Source organism: Drosophila takahashii, chromosome 3L (assembly GCF_030179915.1).
Source record: "Drosophila takahashii strain IR98-3 E-12201 chromosome 3L, DtakHiC1v2, whole genome shotgun sequence".
In the NCBI taxonomy this organism is placed as follows: domain Eukaryota; kingdom Metazoa; phylum Arthropoda; class Insecta; order Diptera; family Drosophilidae; genus Drosophila; species Drosophila takahashii.
In genome coordinates this window covers 31,217,450-31,239,638 of record NC_091680.1, presented here as the reverse complement: position 1 = coordinate 31,239,638, position 22,189 = coordinate 31,217,450, and the positions used below count along the sequence as shown (strand labels likewise).

The 22,189-nt window shown below is 38.2% G+C and overlaps 1 protein-coding gene and 1 long non-coding RNA gene across 4 annotated transcripts in view; one reads left to right on the top strand and one right to left on the bottom strand.

Moving 5' to 3' along the window:
- The window catches only part of LOC108069518 (aminopeptidase N), a 502,889-nt gene that overhangs the window by 295,046 nt on the left and 185,654 nt on the right, over nt 1-22,189 (top strand). The gene's annotated exons all lie outside the window — the stretch shown is intronic.
- On the bottom strand, nt 14,669-16,197 carry LOC108060452 (uncharacterized). The gene is made up of 4 exons (XR_006412097.2): nt 15,696-16,197; nt 15,566-15,640; nt 15,358-15,511; nt 14,669-14,882 (listed from the first exon to the last, which is right to left on the bottom strand). It is a non-coding gene; the product is annotated as an uncharacterized lncRNA (long non-coding RNA).

Below are 22,189 nucleotides of genomic sequence, written 5' to 3'. Positions count from 1 at the left end.
TATTTTTTGAGTTTTATTATAAAAATCAAAAAATAAAAATCATTACGGATTTGTAAACTACAATGGCTAATAAAAATTGTGGTGTATTTAAAAAATTTTTAGGACCCTTCTAAGTGCGTGATTTTTTTGTATGAAAAATTTACAATAACAGTTATTTTCGTTCCCTGGCAAAAATACAATTTGCCCTATTTAAGGGGTTAGGGTAGATAGAATTTGACCAAGCAGCTATATAACCATAAGTAGTTTGGAAAAATTCGGCAAATAAATCCGCAATTTCAGAATCCGACGATGCTGTTTTTGAGTTTAAACGTACCGATGAAGGTAAAGCCGAAGACGCTTGGCATTAACAAAGTTATAAAACTGCTTCGGATCATTTGAAAATTCGAATTTACATTTTTTTAAATACATAGAATAGCAATGACTGTTGAGAACATTAAAATCTGAACGAGCCACCACATATTTCGAAAAATCAGATGGCTTACCCGATTTCACTACTTTACAAAATAATATTCTTGGTGTGCTCCCCAGCAATTGATGGAAAATTCTGTCAGTGCTGAACCCCCGAGATTACAAAAATAGCTCTTTTTTTTCGAAGGCACAGTTTTTTTTAAAGATTTTTTTAAGTTTGATATGTTAAATTTCGCACTTTTTTCGAATTTCTTCTTATATTTCGGGAGATATCCACTCGATTGGGACAGTTTTAGTTTTATTTTAAAGTCAATAGATCAGAGCTTAACTTTGCCATACAGATCAATATGATTGGATAAGTAATGGCAGCGGAAAAACTTGACAAAGATGAAAAATGTGTTTTTTGGTCGACTGTAAGTCGGCTGTATATATCGTAACAACTCGAAATAAATCCGTTGAAAAATCATAATGGGAACAAACTTAAAGTTTACATCCTACCGAATAAAACAAGCAGGATATGGCCCAAATCCATGGAAAACTGGAATTATGGTGGATTTTTAAAGTTCTGATTTTTTCACTTTTTTGGGTTGACAGAGCTCAAATTTAAGATTTATCATAGGCTTTATCATGATCATTCTCCGATCAGCGCTCGTGTCGACCAGACGTATTTTTTCGCTATGTCTTCTAATTCGTGCGCGGAGTGCAAAGCTGGCAGTGCGACAGTTGCGTTGTCAGAAATGATTCGCATTCCAAGACGGATGAAATTATGAAAGAACTTAGTGATCTTAAAAGCCTTGATTCAACTTTAAATGCAACATTTCTAAAAGCCTTCCCGGAACCTTCTATGACAAGCGTGAAAAGCAATCAGCGGAGAGTGGATAAGCCTCTTATCCCTGCACCAGTTGCATCAACATCCGATCAAGTTAACCTTTCCTTAAACCACGATCCAGTTGTACCAACGAAAGTGGCGGAAAAGAAGCGCAACAAGAATCACAAGAACAACAACAAGAACAAGAGGCACTTTATTGGTTTGGCTCCTCCTTGTGTGCTATTCGAAGCTTTACCAAGCAAACGTTTTCTGCACATCGGCAAATTTCCAGTAAACACACAGCCAGAGGCGCTGTGTAAATATGTTGCGGAAAAGCTGAGCGTTAATAAAAAATTAATTATCTGCAATTCTTTAACTAAAAAAGACGTGGGTATTAACACGTTAGCATTCATCAATTTCAAACTTGGAGTACCGGAGCAGCATTACCAAACGGCTTTCAGTGATGAATTTTGGCCACAATCAGTAAAAGTGAGCCAGTTCATTTATAGAGAGAGATCCAAACCCCCCTTGGATCCTATGGTTGTGAATTTCTTAGAAGGAGGACCGTTGCGTACTTCGACTCCTTCTAAAGGTGAATCAAAAAACCCCCAATAGTCGACGTCACTGACATTGACGTCACTTTCGGCCTGATCTTGGATCCTATTGCTCTTCGTTTCGCTTTACTACCCTATTCACTTTAACTAAAAAAGACGTGGGTATTAACACGTTAGCATTCATCAATTTCAAACTTGGAGTACCGGAGCAGCATTACCAAACGGCTTTCAGTGATGAATTTTGGCCACAATCAGTAAAAGTGAGCCAGTTCATTTATAGAGAGAGATCCAAACCCCCCTTGGATCCTATGGTTGTGAATTTCTTAGAAGGAGGACCGTTGCGTACTTCGACTCCTTCTAAAGGTGAATCAAAAAACCCCCAATAGTCGACGTCACTGACATTGACGTCACTTTCGGCCTGATCTTGGATCCTATTGCTCTTCGTTTCGCTTTACTACCCTATTCACAACAACAACATCAGCGGTCGGCTTTTTCCCCGGCTGCCCATTTATTTTCTGGACCAGATGTTATCAAGCTCAGTTTGGACTTAGGAGAAACAGTTCATCGTGAGCTGTTTCAGCTTCTTCAGTTTCTATTGCGTTGCTTTTGCTCGCATCGTAAAATTGATACTCTCCCTAATTGCGCTCTCTCTGGATTGGCGCTCTCTATTCATCATTCTACGCTCCTGCATTCGCCGTTTGCCTTTCGCAATATGGCTCGACGCACTCTGCTTACACTCACTACCTCTCCGCTTTCTGCTATTTCATCGCAGACGCTTACATTAGGATGGAATGGAATCTTCGAAATTATGTTCTCTACTTATTCGCCGCTGGAGTAAAATCAACATTGGATGCTGCTATCTTCATATTCGGATTCTAATGAGCTCAGCGCGTCTCGTGGGATGGCGCTCTCTTATCCGAATAGTCTGATACTCGCTTCACTATGCTCTTCACCGCCTCTCCCTTTTGATGTGATTTCTTCTGCGCTCTTTGGATGCCCCTCACAGAATAGGCAAGCGTCCGGAGGAAAATCATCAAGTATATGTACTTGCACTTCCATTCCTAGGAACATTGATCTTAACCCGCCTATAAAACGGATACGTTGCGCAAAGTACTTCTTAGTACTTATGATCATGCAAGGCCGACATCTAATCTGTATGTTGAGAGTTTCTCTTCAATAACATGCGTCGACTGGCAACCTGCTAGTGCCTTGTTTGCTGTGAATTCAAACAGCCATCATTCAGCGAATAATGGCCTGAAAATATACTTTCAAAATATATCCGGCATGAGAACTAAAACGCAATCTGTCTTTATGAATACTTCTAACAGTGATTATGACATAATCATACTGGTTGAAACTTGGTTAATTGTCATTGATGACTGTTTTAGTATGGGCCTCACCCAAATTAATAATATTTTCAATAATTTGCATAAGCTTCTTGATTTAATCTTCATTAATTCCATTGTTCGTTCTAACGTAACTCTTGCTGATTTTCCCATTTCAAATTGTGTTGTCCATCACAAACCGTTTTGCTTTAACATCGAATTTTATTGCTCTCTGACATTTTTTGATTCTAATCCTAGATACATATTTGATCCCTCTAGTTTGAGTTCCTTAAGGGATTGCTTGCTATCCCTGAATTGGTGTGCCTTACTATCTAACCCTTGCATTGAAACTAATTATTAAACCTTTCTTTCGACTATTAGAAAAACCCTTGACAGCATAGTCCGCTCCAGGGCACGGGGTTCCTACAGGCTTCCTTGGTACAAAAACCTTAGGAACAAATATTACAATAAATTTTCTAAAACACATAACACAGCAGATGGTGAGAGATACAGGCAGCATAAACGTGAGTTTAAGTTTCTCAATAAATTTCGTTATAACCAACACATTTGTGAAGTTGAGCATAGCTTGAAGGATAACCCTAAGGCGTTTTGGCGATTTTTTAATTCTAAGAAATCTCATTCGGCTATACCTTCAGATATGTCTTATGGTGATATTGTTGCTTCCACTGACGCCGATATCGCCAATTTGTTTGCTACGTGTTTTTCCTCAAACATTGAACCTTCCAATGATTGGTATGATCAGGAAACATTAAATTCAATTCCAGAAATTTGCAGCATTGGAAGTCTGGACATATCGTATGATGACATTTCTGAAGCAATCCGTTATTTTAATGATTCCCCAAGGCTAGACTTTGATGGAATTTCTTAATTTTTCCTTAAGAATTGCATTGGCAGTCTGTACCTACCTCTGCAGATTTTGTTTTCTTCTTCTTTATCTCAGGGTAGATTCCCAATTAGATGGAAAATTTCTAGAGTTATTCCGGTCCATAAAGGAGGAAGTAAATTTGACATTTCGAATTATAGGCCGATTGCTAAAATCGGCAACATTGCTAAACTGTTCGAAAGAATAATTTTCAAAAAATTATCTTTCTTTTATCTTTCTTAATAAGGTCTTATTTAGAACCTAACCAACATGGCTTCATGCCTGGTCGATCTACGACAACCAACTTGGCCATTTTTACGAGTCACTGTGAACATGCATTTGAGGATCACTCACAGATGGACACGATTTACACAGATTTTGCCAAAGCTTTTGACAAGGTGTGTCGCTCTGCCCTTAAGGCTAAACTTTCGAAACTAGGCTTTCACTACTCATTTCTTAATTGGATAGCATCGTATTTGGATAACCGACGCTATCATGTTGAAATAGGTGGTGCATTATCCCATCCCTATAAAGCGACATCAGGACTTCCTCAGGGTAGCTCTCTTGGCCCTTTACTTTTTATTATTTTTATAAATGACATTTGCGCGTGTATCAAATTTTCTAACTTCCTTCTTTATGCGGATGATCTTAAAATGTATAGGACTGTCAAAACTGTAAATGATTCGATATTGCTTCAATCAGACCTAGATAGTATCGGTAGTTGGTGTTCCAAGAATAATTTGCCTTTAAACGGCTTAAAAGGCTTGTAACCATCCCATCCACTTATCTCATTAATAACCACCTCTCTCTCTGTTTTAAATGAATTAGTTGATCTGGGGGTATTATTTGATGACACATTTCTGTTTAATGAACATGTGAATTTTATATTACCAAATGTATATGCAATGTTCGGCTTTGTTAAGCGAAACACGGTCTTATTCAAAGAGCCGTATTCCAGATTATCTGTTTACTCCGTGTTTGTCCGTTCCAGGGTTGAGTATGCTACCTTTATTTGGAATTCCTCAGAAAGTGTCCAGATCAATAGGCTTGAGAGGTTGCAGAAAAGGTTTTTAATATTTGCATTGCAATCCTTGCATTTTACTGAACCGGCTCCGCCCTATGCCAGCCAGTGTTCCCTGCTGCACACTTGTTCCTTGAGGATCGCCGTGCAATTTCAGGACTTCTTTTCCTTAATGATTTACTGGTAGGTAATATTGATTGTCCTTGTCTGTTGGGATGCATTAATTTTAATGCTCCTGCCAGGAATCTTCGTACCTTGGTACCATTTCTGGAACGTGCTGTCAGGACAAATTATGGTCGCAATGAGCCATTACTAAGTTCTCTTAGAATGTTCAATTCCTTGCCTATAAACATTAGATTCTGCTGGGGGGCAAAGAAGGAACTGTTAAGGCAAACCCTTTGGGAATATTTTTTAATTAATATTCAATAATAATATAATAATTGCTTCCTATGTGGAACAACTGAAAGTTTCTTTCGCCCCCAACAGCAGTCTGAACCTCACTCGGATGCGAACCAGAAACGGTACCTTTTGTACCTATGGGTACGGTCGGCCCCGAATTGGCTCTGAAGATTTTTTCACAAAATGACATCCGGAAACAGGGACACCACCGGACCCAGCGGTATCCATTGGCCCAGTTGCTGAGTCAACAGAAATTGCTGCAGTTACCAGGCTCGCATTTGGGGTAGATGCCACAACTATATTTACTGCCGTTGAGCTTGCCTTTTTGCGTTTGGGCGACTCGTTTAGTAATTTTTTATTACTAAATTGGGAAAAAACGGAATCAAATCCTTCATTGAGCTTTTTAATAGCTCCCGAAAGATTTAAAAGGCCGTCTCGAGTATGCCTCATAAAGCTGGTCCTCTCACTTACCAATTTCCTGCAGGACTCACATGCCCACATGAGACCGGCACGCTGCTCAAGAAAGTCTCTAATTCTGCTATTAAATCCTGCACATTTAACATGTATTATCGTTTCGCAGAACCAGCAGAAGATAAAATCTTCATTAGGTGAAGAAGAAAGAATACACTTTGTCATTGAACAGATAAGAGCCATTATATACAAATTAAAGAAAATAAAATAAAATATGAAAAATAACTCAAGTAAATTTGGCAATGGGATCAAATTCCAAAACCGCAAAGACACAAAGCACAAAAAGTAATAGAGCGCGGATCACGAATTAAATCGAAAGCCAGAGAGCGCGAGAGAAAAAAAAGCTTCTATCGACTGAGCGTGGCTTGTGGGGCACCAACAACTATAACGCACGAACAATTACAATGTAAAAGCAAGCAAGAGAGAGAGAGACAATGAGAATAGCACCCAAAAGTCTATAAGAAGTTTAGAGAGGTTCAAAGAGAGTGAAATTACAATTATAATAGGGAGCGGGAGAGGGAGATGAGAGAAAGAGGGAGAATACAAGAGTTTCAGCAAATTAGGAGAGTGCAGATTACACTAACAAAGCAACGATATTTAACAAATCTAATGGAAAAGTTAAATAAACTATAACAACTATCTATTTAAAAACACTAACACGATGGTTAGGCTAAACTTTGTTGATTAACAAACACAAGACACTTGCAAAAAGATCACGAAATAAACAAAAACTCAGAGCACAATGGTAAACACAACCGTTCACAAGCGACGCTAAATCGATAAATTCCATAAGCGCTACATAGAAAGAGGTGATGCTGGTGACTTTGACCGTTACAATCAGCATACGCGTGAGTTTGAGTTCCTCAATAAATTTTTATAAAATTAATATATTGCTGATATAGAGCGTAAATTATCCACCAATCCTAAATCATTCTGGCACTTTATCAATTCTAAACATACTTTCCCACCCATATGTCATTTGAAGATCATTCAGCCTCCTAGGATATTGGGGTCGCAAATCTGTTTGCTAAGTACTTTGCATCTAACTTTGAGCCGCGCTCGCTGTGGAATGACGATGATTCACTTAATGCCATTCCCATGATGTTAAATATTGGTTGCTTAGATGTCACCGATTCGGACAGCCATCTTTTTATACCCTTGTAGAGGGTATTATAATTTCAGTCAGATGTTTGCAACGCAGTGAAGGAGTCGTTTCCGACCACATAAAGTATATATATTTTTGATCAGCATCACTAGACGAGTCGATCTAGCCTTGTCCGTCTGTCCGTTTCTATGCGAACTAGTCTCTCAGTTTTAAAGATATCGCGATGACACTTTCCCGAAAGTCTTCTTTCTATTGCAGGTAGTACATATGTCGGAGCGAGTCGAATCGGACCACTATATCTTAAGGCGCCCATAAGAATATTCAAAGATATATAAGAAAATTCATTGTTACTTTGTAGGAAGTAGGCGTTTTAATTCTTGACTCTTTAAAAACAAAATTCAAAAATAGAATCTATCTATCTGGAATCCCTGGAATAGCACCGAGTGAGCATTACTTTATCTGCAAGGGTATATAAGCTTCGGCTGGCCGAAGGTAGCTTCCTTTCTTGTTTTTTTTTTTATTATTACGTATGCATTTTATTTATTGGATCTTCTCTGAATTGAGACTAACAATAAGTATATAAAATCTTAAATTAAAAAACTATCTAACAGTCATGATGACTGACGCGAGATTAAAGGGCTCTAATAACTATTGCTGAGCTGGAAGGTCATTTCGTTGCAATCGGGTCCGGTATGAGACCCTGGCTAGCCCCCTGGCGAGAGGGTTTGGATGAGAAGTTAGCTTGGTGAGGTAGGACGCTTTTTATTTTGATATTTCGTCTTTTACGGGCAGAGTGCCAAGATCTCTGTGGATGTTGTCGTTCCGAACATACCAAGGTGCCCCAGTGATAGTTCTCAAGATTTTTGATTGTGCTCGCTGGATAATGTCGATGTTGCTGCTGCTCGCGTTTCCCCACAACTGGGAGCCGTACGTCCAGACTGGCTTAAGCGTTGAATTGTAGAGCAGGACCTTGAAGTCCAGGCAGAGGGGGGAGCGAGCATTTAAGAGCCAATGGAGGCCAATGGATTATAGTTTTAGATGAATTTTCTTAACTTCAATATGTTGAAGTGGAAGTAGTTAGCCGGATGTTCGTGGGAATATCTGCGGTGTTAAGGAGAAATAGAGTTGGACCAAGGGCGCTACCTTGGGGAACTCCAGCCTCTATAGTGTAATCGTCGGATGTTGTAGTGTTGCATCTCACGGCGAATTCTCTGTTGTAAAGGTACGATTCAAGTATCATGTGAGTGTTTCCGGCAGAATAGTTCTGATTTTGTGCATAAGGCCATCAAGCCAGACTCGATCGAAAGCCTGCGCAACATCAAGGAATATCGCACTGCAGTATTCCCGATATTCGAATGCAGACCGTATTTCCGTTGTTAATCTGTTGACTTGCTCTATTGTTCCATGGCTTTCTCGAAAGCCAAATTGATGTGCCGGAATAACGTTGTGCTCTTTCAGATATGGGATTATGCGCGTCAAAAGGCATTTTTCGAGCAGTTTTGACAGACACGAGAGTAAACTTATCGGTCTGTATGAAGCTGGTATTGTGTGATCTTTTCCTGGCTTTGGGATCATTATGATTACCGATTTTTTCCATTTTTTTGGAAAGTAGCCAAGTCGTGTAATCCCGTTAAAGAGTTTACAAATGACCTCAACTGCACAGTTTGGGAGTTCAATTAGCATTTTCGCAGATATTAGATCACCGCCTGGGGCCTTTTTTGGTTTCAATTGCTCGCTGATGACTTTTGCAACTTCGTTTGGTTGAAACTGAATTGGGTCCGTCTCAGTTTCGATTCGAATTTGCGGCGACGGTAGTGCGAATGAATTTGTTGCAGGATTTGGCTGAAAGACATTTCAAAGGTGTAAGCCAAATGTACAAGCTTTGTCTTTGTCGCTTCTGGCCCAGTTGCCTAAAGGGTCTCTTATGGGAATTCATGTTTCGGCCGGCGCACTTAGATTTGGGTGGGCCTTCCACAAGGGATGCTTCGTGCTGGTGGGTGAAAGTTTCTCAATGTACTGGCGGCTGAAAGCTTTAACGACTCAGGAAAAGTAGACTGGCCTTTCACCATTTATTTTGAACAATTGTATAGGTGTTCTTTGTGAGCCCCTTAAAATCATCTTTAAAATGTCTCTTTACCACTCAGGCCACTGTTACTCCTATATTCAAGTCTGGTTCAAAAAATATTGTTTGAAATTATAGGCCAATTGCAAAGCTCAGCAATGTCTCAAAAATGTTCACGCGAATTGTAGCCAAGCAGCTAAGTTTTCTTGCTGGTCGGATCATCAGTCCTAACCAACATGGTTTTATGCCTGGACGGTCGACTACCACAAACTTAGCTACGTTCACAATTTTTGCACCCACTCGTTTCTCAGTCATCATCAAGTTGATGTGGTCTACACCGATTTCGCCAAAGCATTTGATAAAGTCTTCCATAATGCTTTATAAGCAAAACTTGGGGAAATGGGATTTTTCTCATTATTACTTAGCTGGTTCAAAACTTATGTAGATGATCGGATTTACAGAGTTGAATGCAATGCTGTTTACTCAAACCCATATGTGGCTACTTCTGGCTTCCTTAGGGAAGTGCTTTGGGTCCGTTGCTGTTCATTATCTTCATAAACGATATTAGCTATTGCATAAAGGACTCGGAATTCCTGTTGTTTGCTGACGATCTTAAAATATTTAGAGAAAAAATGACCCAGTTAGAGTGGGAAATTGGTGTTGTCGGAATAATTTGCCTCTGAATTTATCAAAATGTTTCTTCGTTAGGTACAGTAAACGAATAATCAATGTCCTTTGCTCGTATTCCATTGATTCCCATATTATGTCCCTGAGAAATGAATCGCTGGACCTAGGAGTTATGTTTAACCCATGCTCCCCCAGAGACTTAATCAAGAAAACCTTTTATAATTATTTTGCCTCAGTTAGTATTTAATTTAGTATTTAGTTAATAGCCAGTTAAGGTTTTTTTTTGCTAAATAATAATAAATAAATAAATCAGCTCACGGAAATTTTCGGATCAAGTGCTCAGCTCAACAATTTTTAGACCGATTCTTAAAAATTTTCCTTTGTCTATTTCATCATCAGTTTTTCCAACTATCTGGAAGGACTCTTTTAATATTCCACTTCACAAAAAGGGTGCGAAGGCGGATGCCCAGAGTTATAGAGGTATTTCTAAATTGTCGCCAATTCCAAAAGCCTTTGAATGTATTACACATGCCGACAGTGTTTTTGGTGCAGCCCTATGGGCATTAAATTGTGTTAATATAGACGGATATAAGCATATCTGCATACTTACTTTTCGAGTTTAACGGGTGGTATTTGTGCATTCGCGGTTTGAAAAAAATAGCAACATTTAATTTTTTGATATAAGATATCTTCGAGGGTCTGTGCTTAGTTGTAATAAAGCCTATGCCAAAATAGCTTACATGCCCTTCTACATAATTGCATTTAAGGTTCCATCATAATTTGAGTTAATCAAAGCCTATGAGCCATTGAAGTAATTTGTTCACCTCTATTCCCAACCAACTTGATGCGGTGAACAGGCTTACAAAAATACAAGAAAAAATATGTGCCCTAAAATATTTGACAGGCATCTAGAGGCGTCTTTTCCCGAATATTGGAGATACATACCACTATTGTACTTCGAAGGATGGAATTTATAGAATTTTTTACGTAAGAAAGTGACTAGTTGGTCGTGCCTTCACACAGTAGGTTTTTTAAAGATAGCAGTGGCGTAGCCTTAAAATTGTGGGGGGAGATTTTTAACAGGCATACTAACCCCTTGAAAATACAATTTTTCGATGTTCGGCGCCTACTGCTAACCAAATTGAAAGGCAAATTTTTATGAATGTGTCAGATATTTATGTAAAATGGGGATTTAAAAATACTTGATACTTTAACGTTCTTACGGAAAAAATTCTATAAATTCTATACTTCGACGTGCAATGGTCTTATTTGTCTTAAAAATTCGGTGAAAGACGCCTCTAGATGCCTGTCAAATATTTTAGTGCACATATTTTTTCTTGTATTTTTTTCTGCCTGTTCACCGCATCAAGTTGGTTGGGAATAGAGGTGAACAAATTACTTTAATGGCTTATAGGCTTTGATTGACTCAAATTATGATGGAACCTTAAATGCAATTATATAGAAGGGCATCTATGCCATTTTTTGGAATAGGTTTTAATACAATTGAGCACAGACCCTCGAAGATATCTTAAATCAAAACATTAAATGTTGCTATTTTTTTCAAACCGCGATTGCACAAATACCACCCGTTGACAATTCAAGTATGTCATCTATTATAATAAATAAATTTTAACAATAAAATGCAGACTGGCGTTATATATACCGATTTCAGTAAAGCCTTTGACTCTGTTAACCACTCTCTTCTTTTATTCAAACTAGACTTGTTTGGGTTTCCATGTAATCTTTTAACTTGGATTTCAAGTTATTTGAATGGGAGGACTCAGAGGGTTATATCTAAGAACGCTGTTTCCAAAATGGCCCACGTGACATCTGGAGTGCCCCAGGGTATTCATTTGGGCCCTTTGCTCTTTACTTACTTTATTAAGGATCTTCCCTCTATCATAACACATTTTCGCTTACTAATGTATGCTGATGATGTTAAGCTTTGTTTGACATACAATAATATAGAGTCTGGTTTTGGCCTACAATCAGCCATTGATCATTTTCAAGTATGGTGTGAGTATAACCTTTTAAATTTCAACTGCCTGAAATGAAACGTAATGACCTTCCATAGGCTTTTAAAGGGTGTTGGAAATAAGTCCCCAAAATAAAAATGAAATATTTCATATGAAATAATTCCACAATTTAAAAAATGCAAAAACTCCCAAGCCCAAAAAGAACCGGGTCAGCTTTGTCTGCTTGACTAGTATCCAGTTGGGCGGAACCAGAAAAACCGCCAGTTTGGCGCCGTATGCTAGCAGATGAACTAGCAGCAGCAGGAGCAACAGGAGCTACTATTTCATGACCATCGGTTGAGATAGGTTCAACGTGAAGGGCAGCAGCAGGTTTAGTTATATGTTTTATTTCTACTTTTTGGGACTTATTGCATATGAAATTAGTCCCGAATTTGTAATCAACAATTTTTTTCCAAAAAAACTCCCAACAAATACATCCAATATCGTTGTTGTCCCTCTACAAATTTTTGGCGACCTATTTGGATTTGGATTTTTATTTATTTATTTAAGCAATAAACTGTGTTCACGCCAAAAAGGGCGTTTAATTTCGGGAGGCAGTGTCGAGCGTCAGTTTTCTCCAGATGTCCACATCTCGAGCGCTCGCACTGCCCTTCGCTCCCCTCTCCAACTCTCAGGCAACTCTCCGCCCCGCTCTGTAGCCACTAAGCTTAGATTAGAGTAGTTAGTTATATTTTCAAGTGTCCAATAAATACACGCACGTCGCGCAATAGCCCGAAAGTTTTTTCTACCCGAATTTTGTACCGTATTTTGTTTTTTCAACAATAGCACCAAACCACATAAGGGGAATTCTTTACCGATGTGCCCCTGCTCATATTAAGTGTTAGGCACATTGAATTACAAGCTTAGTTAGTTAGTCTTAGACTTGTTTTAAGTCCATTGTGACTTAACACACTGACTTGTTTTAAGGACATGATGGTTTTAAAAAAGTCCATATTACCCAAAAATTGTAGCATTTATATATCCATCTAAACTTACAAAAGCAGTTAGCCTCTTGAAAATGTAATAAGGGCGTAGCCCAGAGGAAACTATGCCAGCTCCCGGTTTTTTTTTTTATTTGTGAGCGATATTATTTTTATTAAATTTATCCAATTATTTATTTATCCAAGTGCGATTGCAGCCGTTTTAAGCTAAATTTTGCATAGATTTAAATGTGTGCTTGCAGGTGGAGGCATGAAGCAAGAGAGAACGCTATAGTCGGGTGCCCCGACTATCAGATACCTGTTACTCAGCTAAAGGAAGTGCGAGGGAGATTGAGATAGAAAACTTTAATCGGGCATAACTTTTGAACACCATAAAACTGCATTTTTACTTTTCTAAAATCTTGAAAGGTGTAGGCGCCAGACGCCTTTTACAATCCTTTGTGTGCGATTGTGGGCGTTAGAGGGTGCGTGGCCCTCGGCTGAAATAAACTTGCGCTGCGTAGGTAGCCAAAGAATATGTGTGGGAAATCCCAACTTTCTAGCTTTTGTAGTTCCCGAGATCTCAGCGTTCATACAGACGGACAGACGGAGAGACGGACATGGCTAGATAGACTTGGCTAGTGACCCTGATCCAGAATATATATACTTTATGGGGTCGGAAACGCCTTCTTCTCCCTGTAACATACTTTTGCACGAATACAATATACCCTTTTACTCTACGAGTAACAGGTATAACAAGAGAGAACGCTGTAGTCGGGTTCGTGTCCCGACTATCTAGTACCCTTTACTCGGCTGAAGGGAGTGCGAGGGAGATGGATATATACCATTTTTTTGATTACGTATAACTTTTTAATTAATAGTCCAATTTGAAAAATATCTTCTACATTTCGATAGGTATAAATATACACAACAGAATTGCATTTATACTTCGCTGCGTAGGAAGCCCAAGAATATGTGTGGAAAATCTCAACCTTCTAGCTTTTGTAGTTTCCAAGATCTAAGCATTCATACAGACAGACAGACGGGCAGACAGACAGACGGACAGACGGACATGGCTAGATCGACTCGGCTAGAGACCCTGATCAAGAATATATATACTTTACTAGCTATACCCGGAGCGACTTCGTTCGCTCAAAATTAGTTTGCAGTTTGGAAATTAGGTTGTCACGACTTTCTTATATCTTATTTGCGCGTTTGTTGAAACCCTTTGCGTAAACATCCTTTCTAGAAGATTCTTCAAGAGAGAGAATCCGAAGGCTACTGGTAGAGCTATATAATAAATGAATGCGATCTAAGTAAAAGAAGTGAATTTTTATACCTTCTATCAGTTACAATGTTATCAATGCAATTTTAATTTGCGCGCAAGTGTACACTTGTTTGTAAATTGGAATTTGTTATTTTTAAATTTATTGTTTTGAATGAAACGAAAACATTTGTACACACACGAAAAGATTGACATCCCATACAAAAGTAGCGAAGTAACTTATTATTTTCCGATTCCACATTTGATTGATAATTATTAATTTTAAACTCTTCCAATTTTGCATTGGCTGAAAGGAAATAAATCATTTTATTTGTATTTAAGCACATTATCTACTTTCGAATAGAAACATACACACACATTGTGTGTATGTATTGCATTGTACAAATCAAAACATCCCTGTAGTTCGGCGGGACTGGTCCCGAACTAGCGAAATCGCCATACACCGGGGGCTTGGGACTAACTCCCGTTCATACCACCCGCAATATAAATTTCTATCCACTTTTACCACGGCATGTCCTAGGCGGTGGTCATATGGCGAAGTTCTGCATTACCTTTCGCCACAAAAGGGACCGATAGGTGGTCCCATATTATACCCCTTTTCGCCACAAAAGGGGCCACCTATCGGACCATCTATCGGACCACCTATCGGTCCCTTGTGTGGCGAAAAGGGGTATTAAATGGGACCACCTATCGGTCCCTTTTGTGGCGAAAAGGGGTATGAAATGGGGTTGGTGTTTTCAATACCAAAAAAGCTGAATGCTATGAAACTTCCCAAGAAAAAATACTTTTTGTTAAATTAATTTATTGTATTATAAGTAGACAATTTTTCTATTTTTTTAATTTATATTTATTGAACAAATTCCTCTGCTGACACGTTTTTGTTGAGTTCCTCATTGTTGTTATTATTTGATTTGGATTTATTTTAAAAAAATCGTTTCTTTTGCAATTGAATTGCCTTGGGAATCAATATTTCTGCATTACCAGATTCTGAAACAATATCTAAAAAAAATAAGATTTTAGTGTTTTAAAATAAAATGAGAACAGAAACTAACTATGGCAAGCCAAAGTTTTAATACCCTTGCAGCTTTCAGAAATAAAATTGTGACTAGAAAAGCATAAATATAAAATAAGAATAACCAACAGTTAAATGTAGACTTATTTCACGCTTTTGAAACTTGAACCGACAGACAGACGGACATGGTTAAATGGATTTACTTTATAGGTTTGAAAAGGTCTCCTTTACTGCGTAACCAACTTCTGGACTAAATTATAATTCCCTCTGCATGGGTTTAAATATATATTTTTAGATTTTGTTATACAAGCCTGTTTACATCAAACCATGTTTTAAAAGTGAAAAGCAGAAAAAGACAGAAAGAAATAGGATTAAAGACAGATGGCATTCTAAGTAAATAGATTGAAATTGAATCAAGAAACTAAGTGTATTATAAAAAATACAGTTATAAAAATAACCTACCGTGAAGTGCACCATAGAAATGTGTAAAGGAGTTTACGGCTTTTTTTCCAGAAAGGCCTTTAACATTAAATCCCACAACAAACTCATCCGTGAGAGCCCTCCGCAAGTTTTTTAAACCCCCTTCTGGCAGCAACAACGATCTCATGGCTTTAATCTAAAAAGGAAGAAAATTTCACTAAAATATTTATATCAAAGAAAAAAGACTTACGTAGGAGTCCTTTGCATCACTATTTCTTCTTCTCCTCTTTAACAAATCGACGAATGTGCCTGTTGCTGTTCATGGCTAAATATCACACATTATTAGGTATTTCACTTGCACAACTCATGGTGTTACTCACCTGTTGACGACACTTCAGATCACAACAAAATATAACACTTTAAATGTACAATAAGACAAATTAAATACAATGTTTACAAAATTTGGCGCAAACGTTGGGTTAGTGATGGTAGCGAGGTTGGGTAGTTATGGCAATCCGTTACGATTAATATTGCGACTACCGATATCGTATAATCGATGGCAATAAAAACATTCGCTAATATTATTTTTGTTTAGTTCTATGTATATAAAATTAGGTACTTATATATTTATTTTATATATCTAAGCACCAATAAAATCCGCTTGTTATGGAAGGAAAGAAAACGTTTTGCTACTGAACCACCGCTATTGTTAAAAATATTGCTGCAGCTAAATTGCTCATTATTAAATATAAATAATATAAAAAGAAATAAAATTCTATCATTTATTATTTTATTTTATCTCATTATTAAGTTTTTATTTTATTATTTTAACTTTTTTTAAATTTGTTTTTTATATAAACAAAATAAAGTTGTATTCGTTATTAAAATCATTATATACTTGTCAAAAATTTCATTTTACAATTTTTTTAACTCATATAGAAGTGTTCACTCTCCGATAACTCTTTTGCTCTTGTAAAAAATACACACGCCACCTATTGACCCTTAAGGGACCACTGGGTGGTCGATCCCTTTTCTACCCCGAAAGTGCCACCGGCCCCCTTGAGAACTACAGGGATTGTACATGTATTGTACATATATATAAGCAAATCAAAACATATCCAAATATACATATGAACATACGTATTTGGTCAAAAGTTCGAATCTTAAGATTAATATTTAACTTGGAAACATTTGGCTTTGCTTACAAAATTTGTAATAATTTTCTATTTTCTTCCATGGTGGAAATTAAATAAGGTACTTACCTCTGCTACAAAATGAAAAATAAAACATAAGCATTTGATCCACAGGACTGACTATTGATCGAAAATCATTTTGATCGGAGTTTAAGTTTTTAAAATCCAAAACAAATTTAACTTAAATTGCCTCTTTCCCCTCCCCTTTCCTTGCAGCACTACCCTTCCCATTTCTTGGCTGTTGCTCTCTCGGCCGTCGCTCTCTTGGCATCCGCTCTCTGGGTTTCGCTCTCTCGGCAGGCTCCCACAAAATGCAACGCAATAACTTAGGAAATCTAAATAAATTCGTTAAAAATACTTTAAAAAAATGTTAAAAACTTAAAAAATGAATGTGATCCAAGTAAAAGTGGTGAACTTGTATATTTTTTTATCAGTTACAATGTTATCAATGTAATTTTAATTTGCGCACAAATATGTATACTTTTTTGTAAATTGTAATTTGTTGTTTTAAAATTTGTGGATTTGAATGAAACAAAACCTTTGTATACACAAAAGTAGCGAACTAACTTATTATTCTCCGATTCCACATTTGATTGATAATTATTAAAATTAAACTCGTCAAATTTTGCATTGGCTGAAAGGAAATGAATAATTTTATTTGTATTTGAGCACATTACCGACTTTCAAGTAGAAACATAAACACATATTGTGTGTATGTATTGTATTGTAAATGTATTGTACAAATCAAAACATATCCAAATATACATACGTATTTGGGCTAAAGTTCGAAACTTAAGATATTTAACTTGGAAACATTTTGGCTTTGTTTACAGAATTTTTAGTAATTTTTTAACTTCTTCCATGGTGGAAATTAAATAAGGCTCTTACTTCTGCTACAAAATGAAAAATATTTGTTTAAAAAAATACCTAAGCATTTGATCCACAGGACTGACTATTGATCGAAAATCATATTGATCGAAACAGCAGTTAAAGTTTTTAAAATTCAAAACAAATTTAACTTAAATTGCCCTTTTCCCCTCCCCCTTCCACACAGCACTACCCCACACCATCGACAGTTTTCTTTGCTGCTGCTCTCTCGGCCGTCGCTCTCTTGCCATCCGCTCTCTGGGTTTCGCTCTCTCGGCGGGCTCCCACAAAATGCAACGCAATAACTTAGGAAATCTAAATAAATTCGTTAAAAATACTTTAAAAAAATGTTAAAAACTTAAAAAATTAAACTTAAGCATTTGGGCCATAGAATAACCATTTACCAAAAAATCATCTCGATCGGAGCAGCGGTTTAGATTTTTTAAATCAAAAAGTTAATTTTAAATGTATGGGGGATATCGAAATTTCTTTTAGATTTCTAATTAGGCCCTGTCAAGACCTAAAATTCTGCAAAATCAAAATTTCGAAATTCCAACCACTTTAGAAGCTAAGCTTAAGTAAATATAATGATTTTTTGCTCCAAATATGGATATTGGGGCTGGGGCCACTGGGGGGACATGTCGGACCTTGGTGGGCGCCTACGCCCCCAATGGAATACTGTGAAAAAATTTGGCTGCTCTAGCTCTTATGTTTTAGACTGTGGTCGTATCCCCCTAAAAATCGGAAATCTTTAGAGATGGGGTCGGAAACGCTTCCTTCTAACTGTTACATACTTTTGCACGAATACAATATACCCTTTTACTCTACGAGTAACGGGTACACAGAGAAAAAAATACCAAAACTGGTCATCATTCGGGTATTTTTTCATATCAATTTCGGCCAATATGAGGCCATACCAAAATGATATTTTCGAACATACCAAATTGGTATTTTCGAACATATTAATAAGGTATTTTTCATACAAGATTGTTATGATCTCATATCAAATTTTGCTACAAAATTTTGTATTGTATTTTCTCTAACTCAGAAAAGCATTCTGCCACGAAAAAAAAAATGTGGGCATGGCTCAGAGGCCAAGGTCCTGATATTATTTTGTGCTCGGGGGAACGGGGTTCAAATCCCGCTCACAACACAACAGAACTTTTTTTTTTATTAGTAATCTTATCATATTAACTTTTTACCACAATTTTGTTCTTAATATTGTTAAGGAAATGTTAATTATGCGACTTAAAAACTTTTTACTTTCTCTGCCTTAGCCGGTTTTGAACCGGGGTCCTCTCGCATAAGAGTCGGATGCGTTACCTATTGGGCCATCGCGACAAGTTACACGCGAGTATATTAGCTAAACTTGAATGTAAAATTAGCTCGTTTAAGCATGCTCAACTTGTAAGTGTGACCACAGCATATAAAGCGTTATAATACCATTGTATACCAGAAATACAACAAAAATACAACTTTACAGCCATACTATTTTTTCGAATACTTTTCGATGCCCCTTTTGATATGAAAATCATATCAATCTTTGAAGTATTCATATTAATATGTTACGGATTCATATCAACATGGGTAATTGTTATGATTTCCTATCATATTGGTATGAATTCGTATTACATTTATATGGAAAAATTGATATGTACAAATTGAGGAGACAATATCAATCTGGTATTGTTCCGTTTTTTTCTCTGTGTATAAATTTGGATTTTCTTTATATAAAGCACGACTACGAAGCTTCGTGTTGTTTTTGATGGATCTGCTAAATCAACTTCTGATAGCTCTCTCAACGACTTACTTCTGGCAGAACCAACATTTCAACAAAAAATCATCAATTTACTGCTTCGCTTTCGATTTTTTAAAGTTGCCTTGTGTGCCTTGTAACCAAGACAGCTGCCTTCTTGGCTATAAGGGCCATGCTTCAACTCTCTTACGATGAGGAGGAATCATTTCCTAATGGATCAAAAATTGTTCGTAGAGGTTTCTATGTGGGTGATTTAATATCTGGTTGGGACTCAGTTGAAAAGGTGAGAGAAATTCGTCGTAAGGGGAAGGAACTACTCTCGCGATGCCACTTTCCAATCCGCAAATGGTGTTCGAATGAGTCAGCAGCCCTGGAAGGAGAGTCTGAATGCGACAAGGAGCAGCTAATCAAATTTCACGATGGATCGGATATCGCCGAGGCATTGGGATTAGTCTGGCATCCATCTTCTGATCAACACCTATTTAATTTTTCTCAACTGACAACGACCCACTAAGCGGGTTGCATTGTCAACGATTGCCAAATTCTATTTTTTTTTTACATGTGCATTTTATTTATTGGATCTTCTCGAAATTGAGACTAACAATAAGCATATAAAATCTTAAATTTAAAAGCTATCTGACAGTCAAGATGACTGACGTGAAATTAAAGGGCTCCAATAACTATTGCTGAGCTGGAAGGTCATTTCGTTGCAATCGGGTCCGGTATGAGACCCTGGATAGGCCCCTGGCGAGCTGGTTTGGATGAGAAGTTAGCTTGGTGTGGTATTTTGTTTTGATATTTCGTCTTATACGGGCAAAATGTCAAGATTTCTGTGGATGTTGTCGTTCCGAACATACCAAGGTGCCCCAGTGATAGTTCTCAAGATTTTTGATTGTGCTCGCTGGATAATGTCGATGTTGCTGCTGCTCGCGTTTCCCCTCAACTGGGAGCCGTAAGTCCATACTGGCTTGAGCGTTGAATTGTAGAGCAGAACCTTGAAGTCCAGGCAGAGGGGGCAGCGAGCATTAAAGAGCCAATGGAGGCTATTGGATATTAGTTTTAGATGAATTTTTTTTAGCTCCGATATGTTTCCTCCATGTAAGTCTCCTGTCTAGGTGAACGCCAAGGTACGTTACATCGTCAGCTTGTGGAAGTGGCGTGTTACTCAGAGTTAGCGGGGGACACGTTTGTCTGTTAAGAGTAAACGTTATGTGTTTACACTTTTGCGTATTTATTTTTATACTCAATTCTGATAACCATCTCTCCACTACCACGAGGTGATCAGCTAGTAGTGCTGTAGCCTGAATTGGGCATTTGGACCGACTTATGATCGCGGCATCGTCTGCGAATGTGGAAGTAGTTAGCCGGACGTTCGTGGGAATATCTGCGGTGTAAAGGAGAAATAAAGTTTGACCAAGCGCGCTACCTTGGGGAACTCCAGCCTCCATAAGGTAATCGTCGGATGTTGTAGTGTTGCATCTCACGGCGAATTCTCTGTTGTAAAGGTACGATTCAAGTATCATGTGAGTGTTTCCGGCAGAATAGTCTCGATCGAAAGCCTGCGCAACATCAAGGAATATCGCACTGCAGTATTCCCGATATTCGAATGCAGACCGTATTTCCGTTGTTAATCTGTTGACTTGCTCTATTGTTCCATGGCTTTCTCGAAAGCCAAATTGATGTGCCGGAATAACGTTGTGCTCTTTCAGATATGGGATTATGCGCGTCAAAAGGCATTTTTCGAGCAGTTTTGACAGACACGAGAGTAAACTTATCGGGCTGTATGAAGCTGGTATTGTGTGATCTTTTCCTGGCTTTGGGATCATTATGATTACCGATTTTTTTCATTTTTTTGGGAAGCAGCCAAGTCGTGTAATCCCGGTAAAGACTTCGTTTGGTTGAAACTGAATTGGGTCCGTCTCAGTTTCGATTCGAACTGGCGGCGACGGTAGTGCGAATGAATTTGTTGCAGGGTTTGGCTGAAAGACATTTCAAAGGTGTAAGCCAAATGTACAAGCTTTGTCTTTGTCGCTTCTGGCCCAGTTGCCTAAAGGGTCTCTTATGGGAATTCATGTTTCGGCCGGCGCACTTAGATTTGGGTGGGCCCTCCACAAGGAATGATTGGTGCTGATGGGTGAAAGTTTTGTCCCAGCAAAATCAATTAAGTCAGGTAGTTTATAAGGGTCTGTAGGCCAGTATGCAGGGCTGCCTGGCGAAACGTAGTCCAGTTTGTTGCATGTTTTGATGAGTGCATTATATAGTTGCCTTCCTTTGGGGGTCACAAGGCGGTGTGTGTGCTTGGCGTTGCAACCACATGCTGCTATGAATCGCTCTTCAAGTGAATAGTATAAGTCCACGAATTGGTCCCGAAACGGGGTGGGCAGTAAATGGCAAGGTTGCAGTTGCCCAACGGTAACTTTATCGATGTAGCGGGCAAATAATTTTTTGCAAACCTTTGGCGAAAGTGGTGTTTGATGCGGTCTCTAATTAAGGTGCCGGTTCCGCCACGGCTTTACCATCTGGATGATCGGTGCAGTAGAACGTGTATCCCCGTATTTGAAAACTATATTTGCTGGTAAGATGCGTTTCTGCCAGCAACATAACGTCGATGTGGTTTTCGTTCAGAAATTGACTTATTTCAGGTTTATGCCGTGAAACACCGTTGCCGTTCCACAAAGTTATTCGAAGACTAGGCATAGTTTATTTGGACTGCTGAGCTGCAAGCATTTTAAACAAGATGTTTTGGGTTCGCACAAGGGTTTGCATGGTGGTTTTCATGAAGGACATAAATTCCATCATATTTTGATGCAAAGTGATCATCATATTTGCCATGTCACTTTGGGGATGTCCCATGTCCCATATCCATTTTCGGTTCTATGTGAGCTGTGCCTGATTTTAGAGCACTGGCGTAAGAAACGCCGTTGGTGGTAATTGAAGGGCCAAATGAAGACCTGCCTGCTTTTGCGAAGAAAACTTCCGGTTTCCTTGGCAGTTTATACACTTTTTAGTGAGAGAGTCTTCCTTGATGGCAGGGCAGGGTACGGAGTCGTGGAAGTTT